Here is a 10,014-nt window from a genome sequence, read left to right as displayed (position 1 = left end):
GAGAAAGAGAGGCAGAGACACAGGCAGAGGGAGAAGCAGGCTCCATGCACCAGGAGCCCGATGTGGGATTCGATCCTGGGTCTCCAGGATCGCGCCCTGGGCCAAAGGCAGGCGCCAAACCGCTGCGCCACCCAGGGATCCCTGGTGATCTTGTCCTCCTGAGTGATTGCCCTGAGGACCTGGAGCTTGCTTAGCAGCCCCCACAATTGGTGGCTACTTGCCTTCTACTGGTTCTGCTTCTCAGGTGGAGCCCGACTAGCTTTTCCACGAGTACATGAGGGCATCCTTCCTTCTGTGCAGGCATGAGCAGCGCTCCTTTGTTCCTGTGGCATGGAGCTACCACTGGTGATCAGTTGTCCTCCCATGAGTAGGTGCTGCCCACTGGCCTCCCTCTCCACACACAATACTGCCGGCGGGAGCCCTGGCATAAACCCTGGCTGGCGGCATTGCCTGTGAGCTTGGGCGCGGCATTGCCAAAGCTTGAGACAGGTCCAATCGGGACTGGAAGTTGACATGGCTTATGTCCAGGTGATACCAGGTCCCGGCCTCACTCCCTTCCCGCCCTCCAGTCTCTGGCCGAGGCTCCCACTGCAAAGCCTACTGGAAGCCAGCAGTCGTGAAAGTCCACCGACGGCCCACACAGGTGACCTGGGCAGAGATAGGGTGCCCAGGTTGGAGAGGAGTGAACACGGAGAGGCCAGGGTGAGCAGCAGGCCTTCCCCTGCCTACCCGGTGGGTTCCTCCTCACGCTGCTGGCTTCCCGTGCATTAGCTTTGAAGCCACCATGACCTACTCCCCACAGAATGCTGCTCTCAGGCTACGCATCTGACAGTTCTTGGCCTGTCAGCTGTCCTCAGGCTAAGATACCAGACAAAAAAGAAAAGAGAAGTCTGAGACTATGCGAGGTTCTCCCCGTGTCCTCAAGTTCCTGGAGTCCACGGGGAGCGTAAGTGGGACCCTCGCCTGGGGCAGAGTCCTCGTGCTCCCTCCACACCTGTGTCCTCCCCCAGGGGCTGGACCCCTCTGAGGCTGCCTGGTGCTGTTCGCAACACCTGATCCCTGCCCCGAGCATCCTACGCCCATGCCTAGAGGGGGGTGCCTGGGCCCAGCAGTGACAGTGGGCTGGTGGCGCATGTACAGCCCTGGGGCCTGCATTCCCCGCGCGTTGCAAGGCCCAAGGTAGAGGATGTGGGTGATTCTGGGTGAGAAGGGAGCGGAGAGGACTGCTGCTGGGCTTCCTGTGCTGCCGCTCGGTCCTGTGCTACTACCGCTCCCGACCAGGTGGAGGTCTCCTTTCCAACCCCGGCCCGCAGGCCAGCGCCCCGGGCAGCCAGTGTCGCCTCCTGCCCCGACACTGACCGGTCAGGCGCAGCTACAACCAGTCCCGCCTCTACAGTCTCTCGGCCTCGGGGTTACAGTCGTGGATCTTGGGACCCGTTCCTCACAGAAACCATAAAATCGGAGCCTCTCGGAGACTCCGTGCGGTGGCCCTGCTGCAAACAGATGAGGTCTCGTGCTTCGCTCCGTCTGGCGACCCTGGAAGTCGCTGCTCCACCAACCGTATTCCTGGGCGTCTCCCCAAAGTGTGATTGAATGTGTGACAAAGAACTGTTCCCATCTACACTATCCCCAACTCCCAGGCTGCCTCCTGTCACTGCGTCTCTGCTTCATCCTCTTCCTCCTTGGGACGGGTGCCAGCTTTGCCGCAGGAGGTTCCCCACCGGGGAATCTGACATCACGTCCTGCTCCAAAGTTGCTTCCCCCAGACCTGGTCCCCACGCAGCTGCATGGGCTCAGGGGCGTTGAGAGCTGCTTTCTCCACATCAGTTCCCACTGCAGAAAACAAAACGGAACCAGGAAGAGCAGATTCCATCTTTTTTTTTTTCCTATTCTGAGTTAAAGGAAACACTGAAGTAATAAGGGAGTATTCAGTTTCACATCAGTGTCTCAATTGGAAAATTCTCGAGTTGTCCTCAATTTGAGGAAAAGGATGGGGGGGCAGTGCGGAGCAAGAAGAGAAATTAGGGAACTCGCGGCAGGGATACGGCATGCGGGAAGGCGAGCTCTGCGGGCAGGACGGTTAACAGGGAGCAGCCCTGGCAAAAGGCATGAGAATGCCCTGGAGATGGAGCGTGGCCTGGGGGACGGGTGAGGGCACAGGGATGTGAGGTCGGACGCTGGAGCAATTGAGCACCACCACTCTGCCAGCTGGGGGATGGGGACCCCCCTTGCTGGGTTGTTGAGGACAGCATGCCACACCGCCAGAGCTGGGCCACTAGAGCTGCTCCTGCGCTACGGAGCTGATGGAGGTGGCATCTGGGTCTGGGAAAGCTTGGAAGTAAGTAAACGGGCAGGTGGGAAGGATGAGGTGCAGCCACTGTTCTGAGCCAGGAGGACACCCCCAGAGGGCTGGAGAGGATGCGATGCCAGTGCTCCTGCCCTGTAGCCATCAGGGGATGTCTGGGCCCCGGATGACTGTTCCCAAGGAGCACTCCTACAAGCCTGATCAATACTCAACGCTCAGTTGTTGGGTGAAAGAATGACTGAAATCATAACCTTGGATGAAGGAAGTAGGAAGAAAGTCTAGATAGGGACTCAGTCTGTGGCCTACGAAGGTCAAAACTAAATCAAGTTGGGTAAAGCATGTCTCCTTCCTGCTTGTGCTTGAGAGGGGCGCCATAGAAGATGGGGTGGCCTTTTCACTGAGTTTTCAGCATAACTGCTTGATAGCACATTTCTTTTTTTTTAAGATTTTATTTATTTATTCGTGACAGACAGAGAGAGAGAGACATAGGCAGAGGGAGAAGCAGGCCACGCAGGGAGCCCGACGTGGACTCGATCCCGGGTCCCCAGGATCACACCCTGGGCTGAAGGCAGCGCTAAACCACTGAGCCACCCAGGCTGCCCTTAACCCCACATTTCTGAGATTCACTTTCAGATTTGTGCTTTATCTTTAATTCTTGACTTCCAAACCGTCGTACATGCACTGAGGGGATAACCCCGGCTCCTGAAGCTGCCCTCATCAGACCTCAGCAGTCTACAGTGACTGATTGACCATCTGCAGGCCACAGCGGAAAGAACCAGCCAGTCTTCCCAGCCTTCCTCAGCCTTTCTCCACGTGCTGCCCGCGGCTGTTCTGGACGGACTAGTGAGGGGCCAGGTCCTGCTGGACGATGTGGCCACAGGAAACAGGATACCGCAGCCTGACACAGCCGGCAGTCCTCACCGGCTGCACGAAATGGCAGCCCTGCGGGAGGCACCCAGAAGCCCTGCCTCTTGCCATTGTTGACAGGTGCCGGGGTCCCTATCTAGCAGCACCTGACCAACTGCTGACTCCCAGCCTCACCCCTCATTCCAGTTGGGTGATCACACTGGGCTTGGCTGCTAAAAAGGGAAGGAGAAGGCACCTGGAAGTTTACAGTGTGACCTCAGCAAGGCCCAGCCTCTGCTCGGGTTGCCGCCTGTGGCTAACAAATGAGAAGGAAGGGAAAAGTCACAGACATTAGGCTGGGGAGGTCCACAGCAAGGGCCAAGAGAGGAGGCCACGCCAACGAGGGTGCAGGAGTCTATACAGCCCCCCAAAAGCTTATCTGTGTCCTATCAGCTCTGGGCGTGGGAGAGAGCTGCCTCAGGGAACAGCCAAGGATCTGTCATGGGGCTTTCTTTCTTTTTTTTTTTTTTTTAAAGGGATCATGACCTGAGCTGAAATCAAGAGTGAGATGTTCAACCAACTGAGTTACCCAGGAGCCTTCAGGCATGAGGAATGTTTTTTTTTTTTTTAAGATTTTATTTATTTATTTATTTATTTATTTATTTATTTATTTATTCATTAGAGATACACACAGAGAGAGAGGCAGAGACCCAGGCAGAGGGAGAAGCAGGCTCCATGCAGGGAGCCCGACATGGGACTTGATCCCGGGTCTCCAGGTTCACACCCTGGGCTGCAGGCAGCGCTAAACCGCTGAGCCACCAGGCTGCCCTGTCATGGGGCTTTCAAAGGAATCGACAGTTTGGTTTTCGAGTCCAGTCACAGCTTGGAGAAGCAGGTTCTGCCAAGGAGGCAGTCCTGACGCCACAGCCTTGGTGGGAACATCCCCAACCCGGGAAGACACCTCCTGGTGGAGGCCCCAGGCCCCAGGCCCAGATACCCGCTCACCGACCTAGTGAAGTAAATGCCATGTCCTTGAAAGTCATGGGTTCCTAGAATCCTCACAGTTCTGGTGGCTAGAAGTCCAAGATCAGAGTGTGAGTAGGTTTGATTCGTTCTGAGGCCTCTTCCTGCTTTGCACATGGCCACCTTCTCACTGTGTGCTCACGTAGCTTTCTTCTGTGCACACACATCCCTGGTGTCTCGTCATGTGGACTGCGTGCTTCAGGGACGGCCCCGTGGCCTCTGTGGAGCCCGGGTCTGGCACGCTGCCCTTGACACCCACCGGCCCCGCCCCATGGTTCCTGTGCTGTGCTGGAGAGCCCTTCCTCCGCTTTCCTCTCCATGTCCTCCCTCCCAAGCCCCTCAGGGACAAAGCTCCCCATGGGTCTTCGCTGGTTCCCACAGGTGCCCCACATGGGAAACATCGGGCTCCCTGCCGGGGACTCGATCCCAGGACCCCGGGGTCCCGCCCTGAGCCCAAGGCAGGTGCTAAACCACTGGGCCACTGGGACTGCCTGGGTTTGGACTCTTTAAAGATGGAATCTCTAGAGATTATTTATTTTGTTTTTTTAAAGATTTTATGTATTTATTCATAGAGAGAGAGAGAGACACAGGCAGAGACACAGGCAGAGGGAGAAGCAGGCTCCATGCAGGGAGCCCAATGTGGGACTCGATCCCAGGTCTCCAGGGTCACACCCCGGGCCGCAGGTGGCACCAAACCGCTGTGCCCGCAGGGCTGCCCGAATCTCAGGGGATTATAAGCCAGATGCAAGAGCCCATGTTTTCATCAGAAAACCTACGAGAGGGCAGCCCCGGTGGCGCAGCGGTTTGGCGCCGCCTGCAGCCCGGGGTGTGACCCTGGAGACCTGGGATCGAGTCCCACATTGGGCTCCCTGCATGGAGCCTGCTTCTCCCTCTGCCTGTGTCTCTGTCTGTGTCTCTGCCTCTCTCTCTGTGTCTATGAATAAATACATAAAATCTTAAAAAAAAAAAAAAGAAAGAAAACCTACCAGAAAAGAGGGATCCGGTCTTCATTTCACAGTCAAGCAGGGGAGGGACTCCTGTCCTACAGCCTGAGAGACCGAGAGCCATCGGCCGTAAGGACAGAGTACTGGGAGGGAGGAGACAAGGCTGATGACCCCCTGTGACCCCACTACCCTCAGCTGGGATGTAGGGAGCCTCACTTTGCAGGTGGGGAAACATCAGATGACCAGCAAATCAGGGATCAGGTGATTCTATGTCTCCATTACCCAGTGGTTGTCAAACTTCACTGCATTTTAGGATCACCTGGGAGGCCTTTAAATTCCCAATGCCCAGGCTGCCCCCCGCCCCCGCCAATAAATCAGAGCCTGTGGGGTGGTGCCAGGTGAGCCCCAAGTGGTTCAGCGCACAGCCAGTTCAGAGAGCGGGCACTCGCTGCCCAGCGATGAGCCACCACGGCCTTGCTGAGCAGATCAGCTCTTGGGTTGACACAGGACAGGCCTGCGACCTGGAGAGGGGGACTGACAGCGACACAGAGCTCGCAAGCGGCGGTGCTGGCACTCTGCGTGTGCAGGGTCCGGGGTGGGCGGGCACTGGGGGACCCGCGAGCTGGAGGCAGGCACAGCGGCCTGGGGGAGCTGGCTTCTGGAGACACCCCCCAAGCCCGCAGCTCCGCCCTCCTGCCTCATCTATTCCCGGCCCCGGCCCCGAGGAGTGGCTAGACCCCGGGACTCCTGGCGTTGACATGGGGCCTCCCCCCGGTGCCCCCTGGGGACCTACACCCTCCTGGCAGCCAGCTGCTCGGGATTTGGTCCCGACAAGTGCCCGAGGCAGCGCCCTCCTAGCCCTGCCCTAGCTCGGCGAGTCCCCGCAGGGCCCCTTCATCGCCTGTGCCTGCCCTCGCTGGCAGGCCCTGCTTAGCCCTCAAGGCCGAGGTGCCGTGTCTTCCCCGTAGCTTCCCGAGGGAGGGGGGTTCATCTCCTTGGTCCCCCTTGTCGTGCTGTGTAAACTTCAGGGATGGAGCCCGACTGTCAGTTGCTTGTTTGTAAAACTAAAACATTTGGGACCAAATAACCCTGTTTCAGCGCTTCCTAGGCATTGACCTGGAACAAGTTACTTGGTTGCCTCAGTCTCCTAACCTAGAAAATGGGGATATGGCAGTAGACAGCCCATGAGGTGCAGCCCCAGCCGGTGCTCCGGGTTCTCCGCCCACCTCCCCCCAGTATGGCCCCACACTGCCGCCTGAACACCGCCCGCCCCCCGCCCGGCCCTGATGAGGTCCACCTTGGTGCCTTCCTGTTCTCAGCAGAGAGAGCAAACGGCTGGCAGAGCTGGGCGCATCTGCCTGTGAGCCGGGCGTGGGAGAGGGACCAGCCCCTGCGTCCCTCTCGGCCACGAGCGCTGCGGCCTCTGTGCTCAGGCCTGAGACGGGGACAGCCCGGCTGCCAGCTGCCCAGGTTGCTGGACGCGGATCCGCCCGCCCTGCACCACGGGCCCTGGAGCCACCCCTGGGGCCGCAGGCTCCGCGCTGGGCCTGGCCTACCACCTGGGGCCAGGGGGCGCTGCGGGGTGCGGGGTCCAGGCAACACTTAGGGAGGTGGGCAGGGGCCGGGCCGGCGGTGGGGCCAGGGTGTTGCTCGGCTCCGCGGGCATCAGGTTAGCGACAGCGCGAGGGGTGGACGGCACAGAAAGACCTGGATTGCGGGGGGCGGAGAGGGGGAGAAGGGCAGGGCCAGGCTGCGGTGTCAGGACGCGGGGGGACAAGGCCACCGCCGTTCCGCTGTGCGGCCCGCAGAGCCCAGGTGCGGGGTGGTGGGACGGTCCCTGGCCGGGCTGAGGGTGCTGGTGACTTCAGCACAGGAGCAGGAGGGGGACCAGAGAGCCTCGGACGTAACCCGGAGGGGGTTGAGGTGTCCCAGGGCCACAGCAAGGCTCCGCCCAGGCAGGAGGGGATGCTCAGGATGCTGTCCGTCTGTCGCTCTCCCTCTGCCTCCGCTCCCCCCAGGCTGGCTTTCCGAGGCGCCCCCAAAGCACCGAGGCAGAGACCGGGAAGGGCCTGGACACACCTTGGGCTGCGGACACAGCGGCCGGCGCCGCCTCTAGCCCGACTGCACTCTACCTGCATTTCAGAGGCTGCAGTGCCAGGAGGAAGGGCCTCTTTTATCTGTTGGGTGTTTGGGGGATTGTTAGGGGCCTCTGTGGCCTGCCCTCGCAGAGCACCCATATTCCGGGCTGCAGGCCTCACCAGCTGGGTGCTTCTGTCATCTGGTCTCCTTGTCTGTTCTAAAGCACAACTGAGAGGTGTGAGTGGCTCACATCCCTGGGTGGCTCAGCGGTTTGGCACCTGCCTTTGGCCCGGGGCGCGATCCTGGAGTCCCAAGATCGAGTCCCATGTCAGGCTCCAGACATGGAGCCTGCTTCTCCCTCCTCCTGTGTCTCTGTCTCTCTCTCTCTCTATGTCTATCATAAATAAATAAATAAATCTTTAAAAAAATAATAAAGCACAACTGAGGGGATCCCTGGGTGGCTGAGAGGTTTGCAGCCTGCCTTCAGCCCAGGGTGTGGTCCTGGAGTCTGGGGATCGAGTCCCACATCAGGCTCCCTGCGTGGGGCCTGCTTCTCCCTTTACCTGTGTCTCTGCTTCTCTCTCTTTCTCTCTCTGCGTCTCTCGTGAATAAATAAAGAAAATTAAAAAAAATAATAATAAAGCACAACTGAATATCCTTGAATTGTGTGGCACACACACATTTTCACTTTGAGTTAATCCTCAGGTCACTAGTATAATCATAAAGGGGATTTCTTCCTGATTTTGAAAAAAATGTTGGCAAATCCTTGAAGTGTTTGTGGCTTTTAAGATTTTATTTTATTATTATTATTTTTTAAGATTTTATTTATTTATTCATGAGAGACACAGAGAGAGGCAGAGACACAGGCAGAGAGAGAAGGCTCTCTGCAAGCTCCATGCAGAGAGCCTGATGTGGGACTTGATCTCCGGACTCCAGGATCATACCCTGGGCCAAAGGCAGGCACCCAACTGCTGAGCCACCCAGGTGTCCCTATTTGTGGCTTTCTTATGAAGTAAGCTAATGATACACTCAAAGAAGTACCCTTAAAAAAAAAAAAAAGTACCCTTTTTCCAAACACAAAGAAAGTCAATTTTCAAACCTCTTTTTCCAATGTTTTTTTTTTTTAAAGATTTTATTCATTTATTCATGAGACACACAGAGAGAGGCAGAGACACAGGCAGAGGGAGAAGCAGGCTCCCTGTGGGGAACCCAATGTGGGACTTGATCCCAGGACCCTGAGATCATGACCTGAGCTGAAGGCAGACACTTAACCGACTGAGCCACCCAGGTCCCTGACAGGATTAAAAGGTTGAGTAAAATTCTATGGATGGACTGCAGTTTGCTTATCCATTCATCCATCAATGGACACTTGGGTTGCCTCGACCTTTGGGTTTATGAATGATACTGCTATGAATACGGGCATACAGACACCTGTCCAAGATCCTGCTTCCTGGGTGGCCCAGTGGTTGAGCATAAATGAGCATAAACGTCTTCCTTCATGATAGTCACTTCCAGGTCTGCATGTTTTACCATACCTGCCTAAAACAGACCCTAGGTGAGGCCGAGTGCCCAACGATGCCGGCCAGTGGAGTCTCTGTTGAAGGCACTATCGCTCTGGGCCACGCGCTAGGATACAGAAAGTGTCCTTGGAAAAGCATCTTCTTGTAAGTGATGAAAGTGGCCTTTTTCCCCAGGAACATTTATGGTGTGGAATCCCAATCCCAGACGGGAAATTGTTGGAAAGCAAACTGGGATGCTCAGGGAAGGGACCCTGAGCACTCAGTGTTCAGGCCTGTGGCTGTGAACAGTTGGTTGGTTTGTTCTTTGGGCCCAAGGTTTGGGGAGTTTGGAGGGCCAGGGGTATGGAGGTTCCTTGAACGCCCGCAGTGTATGGAAGCAATCCCAGTCACCCCATCCCCCGGCAGCGCCCAGGTGTGGGCTGGGTTGACACTCTGGGCCAGGCTGCCACGGGGGCTGCGACGGCTCTGTCCAAGGCTCTGCAGACCCGAGCGTCGGCTTTGGTCCTCCTGTTGCCCCAGGATCATCCGGGGCATGACCCACCGGCCCGCCGCCAGCAGGCATCCTGCAGGGTGAAGACTCTCCATCTGGGAGGCTCCTGTAGGTCAGCGCACCGCACCCGGAAGAAGCCCGGAAGCGCTTCCTGGGGGATTAGGACCAGGAGGGCGGCTGGGAAGCAGGCATTTCTCTGTCCTCCCTGTTCCCGATCACTCGTTCCTGCGGAGGGTGCTGCCGGAGCTGAGCGCGGGGGCGCGGCGGGAGCTCAGACCCCGAGGCCGGGGAGGGGAGAGGGTCTCCCAGGGGCCCGGGGGCGGGGTGGGGTGGGGTGGGGTGGTAGTCCGCAGGACGGCCGTGGGGTGGAGGGCCGGGCCCACCCCGCCACTTCCTTCCCCGGGCAGCGCCAGATTTCCCCGCGGTTCTCGGCGACCCCAGGACTTGGGTCACCGGCGACTCGGAGGTTTAGGTCCGTCTCCCCGGAGAAGTCCTGCGCATTCTCCGCCCCGCCCTTCCAGCCTCCGGGGCGCCTCACCCTCCGCAACCCGGCGGTGCCCCCTGCCTGGACCGGGTGCCCCCCTCCCGGAGGACACCCGTCGTCTCCGCTCGGCTTCTCTGTCCCCTCCCCGAGCCCCCTCCGCCCCGGGGCTGCGAGCCCTGCACCTCTCGGGGCTGGGGACGCCGGGCCCGCCGCTCCCCGGCTGCTGACCCCGCCCCGGGCCCGCCCCGGCCCCGCCCCGGCCCCGCCCCGCCCGCCTCTCCCCGGCGCTCTGGCCCCGCCCCTTCCCCGCGCCCGGGCCGGGG

At 58.7% G+C, this 10,014-nt stretch overlaps 1 long non-coding RNA gene across 1 annotated transcript; it reads right to left on the bottom strand.

The window, feature by feature from the left end:
• Positions 1 to 8,299: 8,299 nt before the first annotated feature.
• LOC118354093 (uncharacterized) lies at positions 8,300 to 9,929 on the bottom strand. Its single transcript, XR_004814037.2, has 2 exons — positions 9,746 to 9,929; positions 8,300 to 9,358 (listed from the first exon to the last, which is right to left on the bottom strand). It is a non-coding gene; the product is annotated as an uncharacterized LOC118354093 (long non-coding RNA).
• Between the last annotated feature and the right edge of the window lie 85 nt (positions 9,930 to 10,014).

Source organism: Canis lupus, chromosome 13 (assembly GCF_003254725.2).
Source record: "Canis lupus dingo isolate Sandy chromosome 13, ASM325472v2, whole genome shotgun sequence".
NCBI lineage: Eukaryota > Metazoa > Chordata > Mammalia > Carnivora > Canidae > Canis > Canis lupus.
This window is presented reverse-complemented; position numbering and strand designations above follow the sequence as displayed.